Source organism: Tamandua tetradactyla, chromosome 7 (genome assembly GCF_023851605.1).
Source record: "Tamandua tetradactyla isolate mTamTet1 chromosome 7, mTamTet1.pri, whole genome shotgun sequence".
Lineage (NCBI taxonomy): Eukaryota > Metazoa > Chordata > Mammalia > Pilosa > Myrmecophagidae > Tamandua > Tamandua tetradactyla.
In genome coordinates, this window is record NC_135333.1 from 37,400,341 (window position 1) to 37,418,932 (window position 18,592).

Sequence of the window (18,592 nt, forward strand, 5' to 3'; positions counted from 1 at the left end):
TAAGGAAGCATGAATAGAGTACAGCAAGGTGGTCTAGGGAGAGAAAACAAATTGTTATTCAAGTTCCATGATGATCCATAGTAACAAAATATGGTAGGATTGCTTTTTGGGTGGGGGATGTGTTCATGGTCACCTTTTCTTCCTCTTCTAATGCGAGTCCACTCACTGAAAGTTACTTAGAATGCTTTCAGCCACACGCAGAGGGGACGGCAGGACAGAGGACACCCTGCTGTCAAAGAACTCACAGTTTAAATGAGAAAACACAGCTTTTCTTCCAGATAAGCACGGAGACTCAGTTTAAGACGTGTCTGTGTATCTAAGCGATAGGTGAGAGCAGGCTTTCTGGAAGTGTGAGTTTGGAGATGTGTTTTAAAGAAGGGGTGTCTCTGTGTGTGTGTGTGTGTGTGTGTGCATGTGTGTGCAAGGGAGGGGTGGGTTCAGGGTACTGAGGGAGAGCAGGAGTACAGCTCTCTTTACTGTATTCTGTGGAACGCAGAGACGGGAACAGGAGGCTCAGATAGGAGAGAGTACATCATCATCATCTTTGTGCAGGGTTTATTGCCTTTTAGGTGCCAGCCATTTGAGTAAGGGGGTTCTTTACAGATGTCACATAGCTCCCATTTACTCTGCTACAAGACTTGAGTTAGGTTTTCTTACCAACTTTGTCTTGAAGATATGGAAACTGAGGCTTGGAGAGTTTGGGTGACTTGCCCCCGTCACACAACCAGCATATGACAGATCTGGGGCTCCAACCCAGCTCTAATTATTGGTCACTATGAGGAAGTCCATGGAAGAAGGTGGATGGGGCCAGGGCAAGGGGCAGGCGTGGTGGGAATGTGTGGGAAGCAACACCGTGGCAAAGGCATTCAGGCCACAGAGCGCTGGAGGCTTGACCGGCAGCTAATCAGAGTCTTGGAGGAGAGCCTCTTGATCCCCCATATCACAAGGGGAAGGGGGGCCTCCAGGGAGCTGTTGTGAGGCCGTCTCCCACACATTTCCTATCTCCCCAGTCTCTTGTGGATGCCCGAGTCTTGATGAGGTGGGGGGGCTTTCTGCCCTGTCCCCCTCAGAATAGAGCCGCAGAGTGTAAATCTGCCTACCTGCAGTGAAGCTTGGCTTCTCTGCAAAGGGGCAACCCACAACTCATGTTGCAGTTATTGGAGTCATCCTTTTTGGTATGTGGGACAGGATGGCAGAGAGATGGCATGTTTTTGCTGTCTATGTAAGTAATAAACTGTCTAAATCTAAAAGTGGCTTGCTATATCTTTACCGATTAAATCAGTCAGGCCTTGGCTTTGCTTTGTCTTGGGTGTGCTTTGACAGTAAACAAGCAGCAGGATGTGCTTGGTGCAGCATTGGGAGCAGAGAGGAAGGGAAGGGGGTGCAGGTGTTGTGGTGTGCCTGGGGGGAGCTCTGGGTGGGGGAGGGTAGTGCTGGATTCTGAGGATCCCAAGGGCCTGCCTGGGACTTGTGCAGATGGTGCGTGACCGGGAATTCTGACAGCTTTGTGCCAGCTGCATAAGTACCACACCCCAGTTCTAGGGAGGAACCTGACCCAGCAGGGGGTGGTGGGAGTATTTAGAGAGAGCTGTGGCATGCATAGAGGCAACCATGACAGCCACGGGCTCTGAAATGGATATAGTGGTTGCTTCTTTTGAAAAACAACTTTATATTTTGAAAACAATTACACATGAATTATTCATCACAAATTCCTCCTGCTCAGTCCTTTCATAAAAACACACAAAATGGATAGTAAGAGAATGTCTTTAGGCAAATGTTTCACAGCCTGGAGGGTTGGGGAACAGCAGAGAGATTGGGTATGACTTCAGCAGCCTGTCCAGTGGTGGCAGGCATGCAACCCCCTATTGGTGCAGAGTGCCACAAAGGACACAGAGCCTGCAAAGTATGATCATCAGAAGAGGTACAGAGCATTTTTATAAACATTAATGTCTCTAATGCCTCTTTTGAGGCTCCCCTTGCACCACTCTCATTTCTAAGATGAACACAGCAGCAAATCAGATTTATCACAACCCTTGGAGGCAATTTATAACAACACAATGTAAGGCTAAACTGCAACTTTTTATGAAACATTTAACAATATTTAGCCATTCAAGTAATTTCTGTTGGTCTGTTCTAGGAGGTATTTCCCTAAGAAAGTTCCCCCAAGAGTGACAAATTGTGGACTGGCTTGGCTTAAGCAAGACCAGCATCTTCTGGTTCATCAAATAGTCACTTCCTGTGTCCTGTGACATCACTCAGAGAGTAGACTGATTCTTGTTCGTGAGGTCATAACATTATGTGGAGTCGATGCTGGATTTCCTCAGTGAAGAAGATGCTCCAGAGCAGGGGTTCAACAACTGGAGTTGAGCAAGTGACTTGAGCCTTTTCTAAGCTCAGCTGCTGCAGAGCATCCTGTGGGAGAACCACCTGCCAGTTTCTATATGTGAATAATATGGCTTGCTAGACCTCTTGTAGTAATTTTTTGGTGGTTGCTCCAGGGATTACAAAATACATCCTTAACTTTTTACAGCCTGTTTAGAACAAGTTTTGTTCCACTTCATACAAAATGCAGAAATCTTGCACCCATGTAGGTCCTCACTCTCCCCGCTGTCCTTACGCTATCATTGTTATTCATTTTATAGCTAAATATATTATAACCCCTTTGAGATGTTAAATTATTTCTTTAAACACTCATATGCATTTTTAAAAATCTTTCTATATTTAATCAGATAGTTATCCTTTCCAGTGTTCTTCCTTCCTCTGAGATCTGAGTCTCTGCCTAGTATCCCATCCCTTCCATCTGAAGAACTTTCTTGAACATTTCTTGTAGCGAAGATCTGTTGGAAACGAATTATCTTGGTTTTCATCTTCTGAGAATGCCTTTATTACACTTTCATTCTTGAAGACTTTTGCAGGATATAAAATTCTGGGTTAAGAGGTGGGATTTTTTTCCCCCCTTTAAGCACTTTAAAGATGTTGTCCCACTGTCTTCAGGTACCCATTGTTTCTGATGACAGGTAAGTGGAGATTCAAATTGTGTCATTTTTCTTATGCTGCTTTCAACATTGTCTCTTTGGTTCTGTTTTTCAACACTCTGTCCATGATCTTCTTTGTATTTATCTTAATTAGGCTTTTCTGAGCTTCCTGAATCTAAAAATCTATGCTTTTCACCAAAATTCAGAAATATCAGGCTTCATTTCTTCAACTATGTCTTCTTCCTTAGCCTTTCTCTCCCTTTCTTCTCTGACTACAATTACACCTATGTTATTTTTCTACCTTTCCTTGAAGTACTGGTTTTTTCTTTTTAATTTTTTTCTCTTTTTAGTGTGTATAATTTCTGTTGATCTATCTTCAAGTTCATTGACTCTTCCTTTTCTCATCTCTATTCTTTGGTTAAGCCAGTTTGGTGAGTTTTTAAGTTCAGTATTTTATTTTTAAGTTCTACAATTTCTATTTGGTGCTTTTAATAATTTCTATTTCTCTATTCATATATTTTCAGTCATTAAAAGTGTACTTTCCTTCATATCATTGAGCATAGTTACAATAGGCTACTTTAAAGTCTCTGAATATTAATTCTAGTGGCTGGGTAATTTCAGAGCCTTTCTCTTCAGAAGGATCTCATTTTCCTGTTTCTCCACATGTTGAGTACTTTCAGATTGTAACCTAGATACTGTGATTATTATGGTGTGGAGACTCTGGGTTCGCTTATATTTCTCCAAAGAGTTTTTATTTTTTTGTGTTTGTTTGCTTACTTGAGCAGGCAATTAATCTGGTTGACTCAAACTAAGAAAAGTCTGTCTACTGGAAAGCAGCTTAAATTTCAGTTCAGTTCTTTTATCCTTAGCTAAGGTACTTGCAATTTGCTCTGTTTATGTATGGCTCAAGGTCAGCCTGAGATTTGGGTTGTATATATATGCAGAATTTGGGCCATCCATTCTCTTTTCAGGAATACCCCTTCATTTTCAAGCTGCAGTAATTGTCCATATCTCTGTCCTCAGGTTTTTCAGGCCAGAAAAACTGTTGGTTATCTCTCTGTTTTATCTGCCTTGTGTGGCACCAATTTCAGCCTATACATTGGTGAAAAGCAGTAAAAAAGTGAGAATCTTATCCTATGCCATTTCCACATTACAAGAGTTGACTCCCTCTCCCGCTTGTTCAATTTCACTCTCCCAAAAAAACTCAGGTTTTTGGTTATTTATTTATTCATTTATTTATTTGGCAGGTGTTGGTCCAGTAGGAGTGTACTCAGCTATTTTTGGAAGCAGAATTCTCAGTAATACATGCTTGGACACCATAGTAAGCCCATACTTAAGACACAGGCATTATCAGCCTGAGAAATACCCCCAGTCCTCCCAGCCTGGTGATAAAGCCCTCGTTTGAAATTTCATTGTTTCTTTCTGCTAACTCCTATCTTAGGTGGCCCCTCTTACAAGGCATAATACATGGAAGATAACCAACACATTGCTTTCGGATAGAGAAATTACCAGTACATTCTTTTTTACCTCTATATCCCAAGGGCACATAGTAGATGCTCAATAAATGTTGAGTGTATATGGAGAGGAGGATCTGTCAATGTAAGGGACTGCTGGATGGACAGCAGGTTCACTGTCATGTCTGGATGAGTCTCAAATATGTCCTAAGAAAGTCTATGCCTAGATAGACAAAGTGTAAAGAGGCATTCAGCCTTGGCTAGGAAGAGATTAGGATACCTGGAATATGGTGAGGAAGGAAAAAACAGTTGTCCTTGTGAGACAGACAAAAGAAAGCAGGAAGAAAAGGAGACAGGATGGTTACTATGAAGCTGAACTGGCTCTTTAGACCTGCAGTGCAGAAACTTCAGACTTGGGTGTTCCATTCATTTTTTGAGTATGCTACATCAGCCAGAGTATCTTTATTGTTCTCCCTGCAATACTATATTTAGAAAAGTTCTCTTTTGAAAATGTCAGCTTGCCTCAGTACAGGGGAACATAGGAAAAGCTTTGATGTTTATACTTAAGCCAGATATTTAAAGAACACAATCTGAGAAGTAGGTAAAATTCAGGGACACACAATCTGGAGACTGCTTTTTTATCCATTCCTACTCACCTGGAAATTCTTTGGTTTAAGTTTTTTTGTGATAAAACTAAAGAGAGTTCCAGGTTTTATTTTTAATAAGGAATAGCATTTCTATTCCCTTACACACTCATTCACAGACAAAAGGAAAGAGATAAAAAATACCTGCCTTCTCTAGAATTTCAGACATACTCTATCTCTAGCCTTCCATTCCCCCATCCTGTGATAACTGATTTCCCAGCTCCTCTGCCATTATTAACCATCTACCATTACAGAGCTGTGTCATCCAGAAGACAGGAATGATCAGGGAAGTTCAGTTATCAAGATTATCTGATTGCATGCAAAGCAGATAGTAGGGATATTATCTGTGTAAGAGTACCATGATGTCATAGAACTAATTAATAATTGAATAGAAAATCAAATCCATTAAGCAAATGAATTATAGAATATTCAGACACAAATGTCTGACTGTCCATGCAGCCCTTGCAAGACAGAACCTTCAAAGTCAATGTGAACTTATATGAGAGGCAAACATGATGCTGTCACCTAACAAGTCACAAATGCTTTGGTTCAAGATGCCTGGTATGAGTGCAGATAAAGTAACAGGATTTTCCTTCGTTTCTTAACTGAGAGGAATTCTCTGAAGAATGAAATGGATATTCAAAGGGCATAGAGCATCTCAGATAAAGGCCCCATTAAGCAAATGCCTTATAGAATATTCAGACACAAATATCAGACTGTCAGAACCCTGGCAGCAACAGATATCTGAGGGACAGCCTTCAGTTATAGGTGTTAAATATATTAAGCATCTCAGGCACAGTCCCAGCATTAATGGAATAATGAAAGAAGTCAGGACTGACTTCTGAGCTATAAGTGCTCCTTCTTGATTCTAGGAGGCAATGAAAGCTCCACAACTGTCATTACCAAGGATCTACTAGGTGCTAGACTAAATGATTTTCATGCATTATGTTATTTAAACTTTGTGACAACTCAAGAAAAGAATGACCAGAGATCTCCAAATGAGGAGATTAAAGCTTAGACAAGTTAAATAAGCTATCTGTTTTCTAGAAAGACATAGTTAGTAAGTGGTGGAGCACAGATTTGAACACGTCTGTCTGAATCCACTAGACAAAACTGTCTCATAGACTCAGCATTGGGAGGGACTTTGGAGAGTGTGGGTGTCAACCTGAAGCCCAGACATATAAGCACCTGCCTCAAGGTCACAGATGAACAGTATGGAGCCACCTGAGTAACTCTGGTGGGCGTGTCTAATGCCCAGGGGTGCTTGGTGGCCCATGAGAACAGCCCCACACTGGCGAACGAATCTGGATAGACAGTTGAGGCCTCTGCCTCTTTAACTAATGGGCAATGGTGGTTTCTTTTGCACCACATTCATACACTGGAAAATGTGTCACTTTAATTCAAATGACCCAGCCTGGCATAGTCTACAGAAGAATTCATCAGACACAACTAAGACAGTTTTTCGTGTTCACCAAACCACTGTGTTACACATTTGGAACAGGGAGGGATGTTAGTCAGCTAGTGCATTACAAACCATCCAAAACTCAGAGGCTTACAATAAAACTCATGAATTTGCAGGTCAATTGCAGTTTGGTTGATGTAAGATGGGTCGGGTTGGGTGTTTCTGATCCAGGCCACAGGTTCCCGGGCCTGGCTCCAGGCTGTAGGTGGATTTAGGCCTGACCAAGTGTGTTCAATCTGGGGACCAAACTAAAGAGACAGCAGCTGCCCTGGGCAGCTGTTCCAAATGGCAGATCACTGAACTGCAAGGCTAAGCCATTCCATGAAATCAAATTTAATATTTAAGGCCTCGGTTCAGGTCACATCTGCTATATTCCATGTCAGAAAAGCCCAACATCAATGGGTAAGGGAAATGAACTCCACACAGGGTGAGATGGTAGGAGCGGCGGGAGGGAGGGGTGGTGGTCATGCAAAGGCAGTAGCTGTTTGCAGAACAATAACCCAAAGTATCACAAGAACTTTTCATCGAAATGGAACCTGTGCCAGTTTGAAGTGTTTATGTACTTCAGAAAAGCCATGTTTTAATCCTGATCCAATCTTGTGGGGGCAGCCATTTCTTTTAAACTTGATTCAATACTGTAGGGCAGAAACTTTTGATTAGCTTATCTTCATGGAGATGTGATACGTCCAAATGTGGGAGTGACCTTTTGCTAAGATGCAGATGTGACTCTACCTACTCAAGGTAGATCTTGATTAGTTTACTAGAGTCATTTAAAAGGGGAAATATTTTGAAGAAACCTCAGAGCTGATGTAGACATTTGAAAATCGAGACAGAAGTAGCCTAGGTGCTAAGCAAGGACTCACAGAAATAGACAGAATCTGAAGATAAAAAAATCTCTGGCCCTGGCAGATGCTAACCTAAGAGATGAAACCCAGAGTCTTGTGCTGGAGCAGGTAACTGAAGGCCCACAGAAGCTTAAAGAGGAAATTACTGGCATCAGAAGCTGGAAGCAATGGAATTGGAAACAAGGACCAGCAGATGCCAGCCATGTGCCTTCCTAGATGACCCTTCCTTGAGCCAAGGTATCTATCTCTGGATGCCTTGCTTTGGACATTTTTATAGGCTTAGAACTGTTAACTTGCCAACTTATTAAATTCCCCTTTAAAAGTCATTTTGTTTCTGGTATATTGCTTTCCAGCAGCACTAGCAAACTAATAGAGCCCTACATTCATTGCTATTATTTTTACTGAGTTTTAACATACATAATAAGTGAACAGTGAAAGTGAACAGTTTGATACATTTTTACAATAAGTGCATTTTACAATTTTTACAAATTGTACACAACCATACAATTAACACCCAGATCAAGCAACTTTAACAGCCACCTAAAGCCACCGGAAAATTATTAATCACTAAGAAGTCCCCTATGCCTGCTTCCAGACAACCCCCTACCCTGAGGGTAACCATCATCTTGACTTCTAGCATTACATATTAGAGTTGCCTTTATGAATTTTACATAAAAGGAATATACAGATGTAGTCTTTTGTGCTGGCTTCTTTCTCTTGACATCACGTTTATGAGAATTGCCCATGTTGCTGTATGTAGCTATAGTTTGTTCATTCTCATTGATATGCAGTATGTACCACAAGCTACCCTTCACTATATTATCTGGCCCCTAGGCAACACCCACACTTGTCCCTAGAGTTATGAAAAGCTAAATTGTTAAAATTCTTAGGAACCATGTTCTAAAGGTTATAAAGGCCTTCTGGAAATGCCAAAGTAGTCTCTCTGATCTATGCATGGGGGGAGTTGATAGTCTATTAATAAAGTGGAGATTCACCATCTAGTGGAGGAAAAACTGTCCTGTGTTGTAAAGGATCTGGGGTTGTGTCTTGACTTTTCCATTTATTAGGTTTGTGACCTTCAGCAGAACGGTTCCCAGTCTTCTCATCAGTAAAATGGAATAATTACACTAGATAATACTCAGCTACTCAGTCATACACCTTCTCACGCCTTTGCTTCCCCATGAGTTCAGTAAGCCACTAATGTCTGCCTCCACTGAGGGTACAGAGGTGGTTAAGAAGCTGTTTTTGCTTTCAGGCAGTGCACAGACAAGTGGAGGCAAACAAGAAGACTGATGGGAGCTAGTGGGCTGGTCAGCCCTGGATGCTATGGGAGGGTGGAGGGGTGTCAACCCCCCCAAATGGATGTCCAAGGATCAGAGAGATTTCATGGGGAACAAGGTGAGGAGCAGTGAGAATAATGGCTGTACTGAGTCAAGAATGGCAGGAAGAGATAGGTCAGTTGGTCAGGCAAAGCCCTGGGGCCAAGGGGAGATACACAGGTAATGAGGAAAAAGTAGTGCAGGCAGAAGATAGTTTGTGCAGTGGTCCACAGGAGAGACAGAGCTTGACCTTTCCTGGAGTGCAAATAATTGGTGTGGCTGTAAAGTGTGATTTGGGTGGATGGTAGAGATGGTGTGGGATGAAGCTGAAGAGTTAAACAAAGAAGATCTCACTAAGGAACTTAGACTTGACCCTTAAGATGATGGGGGAGCTACTGAAGAATTATAGGCTTAGAAGTGGCATGACCAGATACGTGTTGAAGTAGAGTGTTTGTGTTGAAGTTCAGGGGAAGGATCCAGTAAGGCCATACAGCAAGCAAAGACATCAGTTAGGAGGCTTTGGCTGTCATCTAGAAGAGAAGGACCTGAAATAAGGTAGTATCTTTGAAGACACCAAACTGCAAGAACTTAAATGGTATAAGACCTGGTGAAAAATACAAAGGGCAAAGGAGACAGCAGAGTTAGGCATGACTCATGGGTCTGTGATTTAAGTGACTGGACATCTGATGGTGCCCTTCACTTAGATGGTGAACCATAAAGGAGGGGCAAGGATGAAGAGCATGATGACAAGTGTGTGATCTCCACCTCATTGAATCCATGGGATTCTGTTAATTTGGTGATGATGCTTGGACCACTAGAAACATACCAAGATCGTGATCACAATTCAAGTACTCTCCAAAATCTGGGTGAGAAATTTCTAGTATATAGGCTAGATATAACTGGTCCCCAAAGTAATTCTATTCAATCCCTGGGTATTGGTACTGTACCACATTTCATAAAATAATACTTCCTCCCAATTTGGCCCTTCAAGATAGACTTATGGTTTGCTAATGGCAACTGGAAAGTTGTAAAACAGTGCTTTTCCTTTATCTTTCCTGCAGGCATGATGATGACAATGACAATGACAACAGTGATGTCAATTATGATTTATGATCTGGTTTAGTTTTTTTAATTATCCCCATAGAACCTGACAAGACTAAAGTTGGGTTTAGGCAGCTCAGAATGACAGAATGCTATACCCAAATATAACCTCAAAAATAGTGAAATGAGAAAGAGTTGGTCTAAGAACAAAAGATAGGGTGATCTCATAGTTTAATGTCAAGAGGAATTCCAGGAATAAACTGACTAGATATATTTAATTTTAAAAGTAAATATCTAGAACTTAGTTCATTTTGGCCCACAAGTGAAAAATCTTAGTGTGCTCCATGGGTAAAATAACTCACTACTTCAATAATAAATTTTGAAGTTAAATATAAAAGTAGGCAAGGCACTCCTACTACACGGAAAGTTATTCCGGGTTAAGACCCGGAAGTCTCATCTGTGTTCAAAGGGCAAATGGTAAGAAACTCCCAAATACCCAAAACTCAGGAACACAGTTAGGTGTGGCAGGAAAGCGTATACTGAAATACCACATTCTCTCCAGAAATTACAGAACCTCTTTATCACTCTTCTTGTGTTTCTACATGTTCTCTCCTATTGATTTTAGAAGCAGATATGTTTTAATATATAATTTCAGGTAATTCCAAATATCTCAGTAATATGTTTTAGGGTATTAGATATAATAATCTTAAAGCTTATATGGAAAAATATAAGCCTACCCTAAGAATAACCAAGAAAATAAGAGAAGAAAAATGAAGGAAAGACAATTTATTAAATAATAAAACATTGCAGTGATATAGAAATAGACATATAGATCAGTGGAACATAAAGTTCAGATATAGACCTTAGCATAATGAAAATTTTATATATGACAATGGAAAAATATAGAAGAGCACCACCTTATACTATAAACAAAAATCAATTCCATATGGATTAAGTACACAAATTAAGAAAATAAAATAGTAAAATTTCTGGCAATAAAGTCTACAAGAGTATCTGTAAAATATGGGGGGGGGCAGGGTTTGTATGAATAGCATCTTCTTAATCAAGACAAAAACCCCAGAATTTATTTATTTATTTATTTTTTGCATGAGCAGAATTTATTTTAAAAAGAAAAGGGTGGGAGGGAGGGAATAGGGAAGAAAGAATATTTGTATATTTGGTTGTATAAAAACTTAAAACATTTTAATGGCAAAAGTTATAAGTATAATAAAGCAAAAAGACAAATGATAGATTTGAAAAATATATTTTTAGTGCAGAAGACAAAGATTAATGGCTTATTAATTAATACAAAAAAATTTTTTTTTGAGCACCGAAGTCCCAGGTACTCTTCTAGGCACTAGGAAAACACATTTGTGAACCAAACAGCAAAGTCCTTGTCCACATACTGTATTGATCTTAGTTGTATGTGTGTGTGTGTGTGTGTGTGTGTGTGTGTGAGTAATAGGAAATAATCAAATAAGCAAGGAAAGATAGCAGTAATAACAATACAAATAAAATTAGGTAATTCAAGTGCTTTCAATATGTCAGGCACTACTTAAAGGGCTTACATATATTACCTTATTTAATCTTCTCAACAATTCTATTATATAGCTACTGCTATGATCATGATTTTAGGGATAAGGAAATCAAGCCATGGAGAGGTTTGTCCAGGGTCGCATTGCTATTAAGTGGCAAAGCTGGGATTCCAACCCTGGCAGTCTAGATCCAGAGTCAATACGTTTCACCACAATATTACAATGTCTTTCAAGGTTGGTTACTTCATGCAAAATTATTTATTGAGCAGTTACTATGTGCCAAGCACTGTTTTAGAGGCTGGAGATAGGGCAGAGAAGTAAAAAGACAGAAATCCCTGTCCTCATCAAGTTTATGTCTTAGAAAGGGAAGATAGACAGGGGAAGTAGCAACCTCAAGAGAGAACAAGGCTTAGTTAGCACAAATGGGTAAATGTCCAGTGAAGAGCTTTGAGAGCTGGGCAAAAGTGGAATATGTAGTCATACTAAGAGATATTCAGAGCACTTATAGGGAAGAAAGTCCAAAAGATGAGGGATGATCTGAGACTTGTGGTCTTCTTATAGAAATTGAATAAATAACGATGTCTATAATAAATACCTACTATAAATTGACAAGGGGGCAAAGGCAACTCACAGAAGAACAAATTCTAATGGTAAAAAAAGATGAAGAAATTTACCAGTAGTCAGGTAAATAAATGCACATTAAAGTGACAATGCACTATCACTTTAAAACTATCAGAGGGGAAAAAAAGAGCTGTAATGTCTATTTATGAGAGAGATGTAAATAAAAAGATACTCTCATGCTAGTATCTACTACTAGAAATATGAAGTGTAGTATTTTTACAAAAGCAAACAAGAAACATATATTAAAATAAAAAATATATTATTTTAGATCAAGCAATCCTAATTCTTGGAATCCATTCCCTAGGATGGATAACATAAAGAAGGATATTGGTTAAAGAGGAACAAAAAAGGAAAAAAAAGAAGTAAATGCACATCAAAAAGGAAATGGATGATTAACATGTTGGAGTAACTTACAGAAGATTTATACTTCCACTGAGAACAAATAGCAAAGCCAGATAAAGGACCAAAAAATATATCTGGAACATTAGAGAGCTGCTGAGGCAATCAGGATTTAAAGGAATGAAAAAGTCAAAAGAAGGGGGGAGTTTTTCCTTTTTTTTTTTGGTGGGGGAGGGCAGGGTCAAGAAGGGAGAGTCTTAAGGAGAAGTGATCCATTTGCCCATTCTTTGTCAGGTTTCCTCTCAAGACATTTGCTGAATTCAGAAGTTGTGTAGGTCAAAAGATTAAGAATCAAGACAGAATCTTCTGAAAAGCAGAAAGAATCTTTGTCATTGTGTGGTACTGAGGAGACAAGGATTAGAGTTTAGAATTTTTAAGGAGGTAGGGATTCAGTGAATAATCCAGGCTCTCGGTTAGAACTCTTGGAGGGACTATACTTTTTGACTTTCTAAAAAGGCAAAAACTTATTAGCAGCAAAGGAAAAAAGTAATAACTATACAATGGAAAAATTGAACACCACCTTGACCAATGGATTAAAATTAGCATCACCCAAAAGGGGCAGAAGGACATAATATGCCTTTTGATATGATACCCTGAGAGGGACAGAACATCACATACATAGTATTCCAATTAGGAATGCATAATTTGAATCTAGTCACAAGGAAACATCAGACAAATCTAAATGAGAAACATATTTTAAACACAATAGCAGGGGATAGGCATACTATATTCTTCAAAAAATGCCAATGTCATAAAAGACAAATTAAGTCTGAAGAACTGTTCCCCATAAAGGAGAATTAAAGATATGTGACAACTAATTGCAATACATGATTGTAGACTGGATCCTGTGTTGAAGAGGGAAAAAAAGTATTATAAAGGAGTTTACTGGGTTAGTTGAAATGACTGGAATCTAAACAGTAGATTAGATATTAGTATTGTATCAAAATTAAATGTAAGAGGTTGGTAACTATACTGCAGCTGTGTAAAAGAACCAGGTATTATGTTATACAAGAGAATACAAACTAAAGTATTCAGGTATAGAGAGCCATGATGGATTCAACTTACTCTGAAATGTTTCAGGAAAAAAATAATATGGAGAGAGAGAGAGAGCAAATGAGGAAAATGATAATAAAAGGTGAATTTTGGTAAGTTCTTTGTACTCTTCCCTTAACTTTTCTGTGAGTTTGAAATTATTTCCAAATGCAAAATTAAAGAAAAAAGGCAAAAAAAAGGCAAATGAAGTCTTGCTAAACTTGCAATCCTTACAATAACTTAGGCCCTAACTATATAAAGATTACTAGTCTATGCACTATCTACATAGCAAAGGAAAGGAAAACCCATTCTCCAAAGCTGCCAATTTTTTATTATAAAATATTTAACATTAAATAAAACTCGCTGGCATGCCAAGAGAGAGGATCAACTGACCCAAAATCAGGAGAGTAAAACAGAAAATAGAAATATATCCTCAGGTGGTCCAGCTCCAGATACTGAAGTTAATAGAAAAAAAAATTTTAATGGCTATCAGTATATTTAGGAAAATATTGAAGCACTAGAAGAAACTATGATAAAGAAAATATTAAAATAAGCAAATGGACATTCTACAATTGAAAAATGCAACACTAAAATTTAGAGCTGAGTGAATAAAATTAATCACAGATTAGAAAAAGCAGTACACAGGATTAGTGAACTGGAAGACAGGTCAGTGGAAAATATCAAGACTGAAACACTGAGAGGAAAAGTGATAGAAAATAGGTTAAAGAGTGAAAGAAACACATGGGATAGTAAAAACATCTAGCACTACATAATTGGATTATAAAAAAGGAGACAAAGAAAGGAGCGTAAGTAATAGGAGAGGAGTTAATGGATGAGAATTTCCCAAACTAACTACACATATCAACCTACAGATTTAAGAAGAACTGAAAATTCTATCAGGATGCATATAGAATCCTACACCTAGACACATCATAGTCAAACTACTGAAAATCAAAGACAGAGGAAAATCTTTAAAGCAGTCTGAGAAAACAGACACATTATATTCAACTTATGGTTGATTTATCAATAGAACTGATAGACTCCAGAAGACAATGGGATGATGTCTCTTAAATTGTAAAAGAAAATAATTGCCAACCTAGAATGCTATTTCCAGCAAAAATAAATTTGGCGGCCCCTGACCCAACCAAGGGCACTATCTACCACCTGGCACTGCCCTGGAGAGAACGGAGGGTAGGAGGAAGAGCCCAAAACAGGGAAGAAAAAGGGGGAGTAAGTAAAGCTAAGCAATAAAAGCAAATTGCCCCACAGTGCCAGGGTCTCTCACCTCTTGCCTTTATTTTCTTGTGAGAGTGCCCACATGACCATCTGGGATACATATTTATTAAATTTTCTACCTGCTTGCTCAGAAAAAAAAAAAAACAACTAAAATAAAAAAGTAAGGGTGGACTTTTGCCTTCCACACCAAAATGTAAAGACCTTGGAAGTTATCAACCTTATCCTTACAACAAGGAAAAAGCTGAACAAACTGAAAATTAATGACTAACATTAGACCCATCAGAAAGCTGAAGTCACAGGGTAAGACACCACTCCAAAATCTGGAATACACGTGAACACAAAAAATCACAATGAAGATTACTTGAAGTAGAAGTCAATGCTAAAACCATAACCTAGTAGAAACACTTAAATGCTAATCTTGATGAAATACTGCAGGCTGAGTGTGGATAAACTTGAGAATGACAAACTGCTTGGTGCCCAGTCTATGAATACCTTACACTCTCCTGGATTCCCAGGAGTTCCATGAGGTTCTAAAGGTGAGTATAAGAGAAGAATTGCCTTGTGTTTCAGAGGGACAGGGAAGTAATCATTTTGAAATATGCCAAGGTTGACCTCCATAACAAAGGCCTATATGCTAAGGAAAGTGACTTTGCCAGGGCCTTATTTACCTGGGGGTAGTGTAACTAGCTAACTCTAGACAGTTGTAGTCTTTTTGTCACCTAAATGGAGAAAAACAGGTTAAGAAACAATTCTGATGATCACAGCTCTTGGAAAATAGATCCACTAAAAGACTGAGATTTAATCATAAGATTTTAGACTGCTTCCCCTCCCTACATGTCACCACTGCATCAACATGGCTCCAGTATCATAAAAGTGGATTAAAATGGAAAGACTTAAAAAACAGAGACTCTATTAAAGAAGGAGTTCTTAGGGAAACCCCAAAAACAACAGGGGAGGGGAAAAATGGACTTAGAAGAAATTGAAGAATCTGGCATCTACAGCTATGCAAATATTAAAGAACCCAGCTACCAGCTAGAATAACATAAAACTTCACAGTAAAGGCTATCTACTCAGTTCTTATTACCTGATACACATGTTCAGCTTTCAACAAAAAATTACAAGACATGTTAAAAGGCAAGAAAAATCACAGTATGACGTAAGAAAGCTAGCATCAGAACCAGACTCAGATATGTCACATATTTTATAATTATCATATAGAGAATTTAAAATACCTATGATTGATGTGTTAAGGGCTCTGTTTTAGTTTTCTTTACTGCTAAAACAAATACTATGCAATGTATTGGCCTAAACAAGAGGAATTTATTGGCTCATGGTTTTGAGGCTAGGAAAAATCCAAAATTGAGGCATCAACAAAGCAATACTTTCTCCCAGAAGACTGAGTTACTCTAGGCTGGCCACTGGCAATCCTTTGTCCTTGGTTTTTCTGTCTGGAAGCCTCTTCTGGTTTCTTTCATCATCTTACTCTGTGTTTATAAAGACTCCAGTAATCTGGACTAAAGCCCCCTTGATACAGAGGGACCACTTCTTAACTGAAGAAACATCTTGAAGAGATCTTATTACTATGGGTCTGCACCCACCAGAATGTGCACTAAGCCCAAGAACGTGCCCAAACTGAGTACACAATTCAATCCACAACATGCTTCAGTGGAAAAAGTAGACAATATTTAAGAACAAAAGGGTAATTTAAGCAGAGAGAGGAAACTCTAAGAAAAAAATCAAAAGGAAATGATAGAAATAAAAAAAAACAACTACTATAATAAAGAATACCTTCAGTTGGCTTTTTGGTAGATTTGACATGGCCAAAAATGAATCAGTGATCTTGAACATTTATCAATTGAAACTCCCCAAACTTGAACGCAAAGAGTAAAAAGAATGAAAATAACATGATATTCAAGAACTGTGAGACAATTAAAAAGGGGTAAAATACGCGTAATTGAAATATCAAAAGAAGACAGAAAAGAGCAGAACAAATATTTGAAATAACAATGGCTGAGTATTCTCCATAATTAATGACAGATATCAAACCACAGATACAAAAATCTCAGAGAACATCAAACCAGATAAATATAAAAAAATCTACACCTAGCTATCTTATATTCAAGCTGCAGAAAATCAAAGACAAAGAGGAAATCTTGAAAGAAGCCAGAGGGGAAAACAAAAGTAATCAGGATAAGAATTACATCAAACTTCTTTTCAGAAATGACACAAACAAGAAGAGAGTTGACTGAAATGTTTATAGTGTTGGGGAAAAAAACCTCTGCCAACCTATAATTCCATAACCAGCAAAATTATTCTTCCTAAGTGAAGGACAAATAAAGCCTTTCTCAGAGAAACAAAAACTGAAGGAATTTATCACCAGTAGATTTTTCCTTCAAGAAATGTTAAGATAACTTCTACAGAGAGAATGAAAATAATTTAAGTCAGAAACTCAGATATGCACAAAGAAAAGGCGAGTCATGAAGAAATAAATGAAGATTAAAAAAAAAATCTTTTTTTCTTATTCTTAGTTCATCTAATAGATAATTGTTCCAAGTAATAATAGTAACAATATATTGGATAATTATGAATATAAATAAGTGAAGTGAATGACAGTACTGCTGTAAGGAATGAGAGGAAAGAGGAATATGCTGTTATAAGGAAGATGTAAATATACATTGAAAACTCTAGGGCAATCACTTAAAAAATGGACAAGTAACATAATAGTTATGCTAAGAGAACAGAGAAAATTGAATCATATAAATTATCATTTGTAACCAGAATAGGCAGAAAAAGAGAAAATAAAAAAGAATCAAAGAACAAGTGTAAAAAAGAAAAACAGTTACAAACATGGTAGATATTAATCCAACTATATCAATAATCACTTTAAATGAGAATAGTCTTAATACACCAAGTAAAAGACAGAGATTGTTAGAATGGATAAAGACCAAGACCCACTTCATATTTGAAAATACGGATAAATAAAAGTAAAGAAAGGAGAAAGATACATTATGCTAATACCAATCCAAAGAAAGTGGAAGTAGCAATATTAATTTAAAACAAAGTAGACTTCAGAATAAAGAAAACTTCCAGAGATAAAGAGAGGCATTATATAACAATAAAGGTGTCAATTACTGAAGAAGACATAACAACCTTTAATGTATATGCACTAACAGAGAACATCAAAATACATGAGGCAAAACCTGATGGAACCATAAATGCAAGGAAAAATAGACAACTCCATTATTATAGTTGGAGACTTCCATACTGTTTTTTCAGTAATTGTAAGATTCAGAAGGCAGAAAACCAGTAAAGATATAGGAAGGGTATAATTGAACTTGACTACAACATTCATCAACTGGATTTAATCAACACACAGAATATTTCATCTGACAAGAGCAGAATGCACATCTTTTCAGGTTTATATCACCAAGACAGACCACATTCTGGGCCAAAAACACACCTTAACACATTTAAAAGAATAAAAATGTTACAAAATATGTTCTCAGACCACAATGGAATAAAACTAGAACTTAATGAAAGATAGCTGGAGAATACAAAAATATTTGAATATTAAATAACACCCTTTTAAATGACACATGAGATAAAGCAGAAATCTTAAGGAAAGTGTTAAAATATTTCGAACTAATGAAAGTGAAAATTCAACCTATTAAAATTTATGGAATACGTCAAAAGATGTGCAGAGAGGGAAATTTACAGCATTGAATACTTATATTAGAAAAGAATATCTAATATCAATAATATTTCCACCTTAAGAAACTAGAGAAAGAAGAACAATTTAAGCCTAAATCAAAAAGGAGAAAAGAAATAATAAAAATTAGAGCAGAAATCAATGAAATCTAAAACAATACAGGAAATTAATGAAATGAAAAGAAAACACACAATAGAATTGATTAACTTATAGTCAGACTAACCAAGAAAAAAAATAGAAGACACTAATTACTAATATCAGAAATTAAGCAGGGTCATCACCACTGATCCCCTTGGCATTAGAAAGATGATAAAGGAATA

The 18,592-nt window shown here is 37.7% G+C and overlaps 1 protein-coding gene and 1 long non-coding RNA gene across 12 annotated transcripts in view; one reads left to right on the plus strand and one right to left on the minus strand.

Annotated features, from left to right (window-relative positions):
* The window catches only part of EFCAB6 (EF-hand calcium binding domain 6), a 357,426-nt gene that overhangs the window by 126,960 nt on the left and 211,874 nt on the right, over positions 1 to 18,592 (minus strand). The window lies entirely within an intron of this gene.
* LOC143691100 (uncharacterized) overlaps positions 1 to 18,592 on the plus strand; it is a 53,062-nt gene that overhangs the window by 170 nt on the left and 34,300 nt on the right. The window lies entirely within an intron of this gene.